Source organism: Empidonax traillii, unplaced genomic scaffold, assembly GCF_003031625.1.
Source record: "Empidonax traillii isolate 1590-97213 ecotype Southwest subspecies unplaced genomic scaffold, ASM303162v1 scaffold4821:size9184, whole genome shotgun sequence".
Lineage (NCBI taxonomy): Eukaryota > Metazoa > Chordata > Aves > Passeriformes > Tyrannidae > Empidonax > Empidonax traillii.
In genome coordinates this window covers 1-1,608 of record NW_020960014.1, presented here as the reverse complement: position 1 = coordinate 1,608, position 1,608 = coordinate 1, and positions in this window count along the sequence as shown.

The window sequence follows — 1,608 nt, the reverse complement described above, 5'->3', positions numbered from 1 at the left end:
GCACACCAATGTGATGATCAGAGAGCGCCGTTGATTGGAATCAAGCAGCAGTCTTTGATCCAGTTTTCTAACAATACTCTTCTATCAGCTCTGTTTCTTTAACATTCTTTATGTCCTTTCCCACTCTGAGAGCCGGTACTGAGACCCTGTTTTCTATATCCAGTTTTGCTACTGCTTCTCTTGGTAGATAATTCCCATCCTGGTATCATCAGAAGGCCATCAGAACAACAGATCATGTTTTCACAATTGCAACAAAAGATTATGTTCTCACAGCTGCAGCACATCCTCTCTGTTAGCTGATGCAGAACGAATCGGAGAACATCATTGGTGGGACATCCTGATGGGATACTCTCCTAGGACAATGCAAGTGTTTAATTTTCTAATACATGCCATACTGGTCATACTGGGAGGAATGATCACATTCTCTTTCTTGAACATCTACCTGTGGTGTAAGCTGAGTGTTATAGTAAAGAGAACACAAACAATGTGGGCAATGGTGTTCACTTACCGAAACACTTTGCCTTTAGAACTTGACAAAAAATTCCTAAGTCCTAAGAAAAAGAGGGAAATGAAACACAGCAAGGATTTTTAGATGCTAAAATCCTGCTGTAAGAAGAGGCTCACAGATGCCACTTTGAGGAGTGCTGCATGTAAGCTAAAATAACAGAGAGCAGGTGTTGTGAGATTAGTCAAGAGAAAGAAGGTACCAGGCTGCGAGAGGCCTGTGAGAGGCCTGCTTGCACCTGATATGCTCTATCCTAATGAAAGATAACAAAAAGGTTGGCCTGGTAATCATAAATTAGATAGGATGGACATTTGGGGAGGGTGAAGACATGAATTAAGGGGGTTTTTGTAAGACTTTTGCATGTAATCAGGAAGAGTGGAAAAGTTCATGATGATGAGGAACAGAGAAAACGACCCTCACGAGGACAAAGAAACAGGAATGATCCCCAGGAATCTACCAAAAAGATGACTCCACCTCAACCTCCGCCTGAACCCCACTCAATATGAATATTATTACTAGATTATGTCAATATAATAAATATTCATGCAAAATATTGTAATCTCTCACCAAAACTGTATAAATTACCTGACTTTACACTGAGAATGGCGGAGCTAGTTTGTCCAGCGTGAGCTGGCTAGCCCCCAGTGTTGTTGGAAATAAATACCTTGCTGCTTAAAGACCCAAAACTGTCTCTCAGCAGTTATTGTATGCTGGTTTTGGCACCAAAGTGAACCTAAAAATCATCTCCTTTCAACCTGAGCAACCTCCCACCACCCCAGGTTGCTGAGGGCTCCGTCCAACCGGCCCTTCAACGTTCCCAGGGACGGAGCCTCTCAGGCGCTGCCTGTGCCAGTCCCCTCCAGCCTGACTGGAAGAAAACATCTCCCTCAGATCGACCCTAAATCACCCTCCTTCAGTCCCAGCCGTGCCCCCTTGTCCTCTCCCCACAGGCCCTGCTGAACACTCTGTCCCAGCTTTCCTCTGGGCCCCTTCAGCTCCTGCCCGGCCGCACTGAGGCCTCCCCGGGGCCTTCTCTTCTCCCGCCTCAGCAACCCCAACTCTGGCAGCCTTTCCTCAGGGCACAGGGGCTCCAGCCCTGGCAG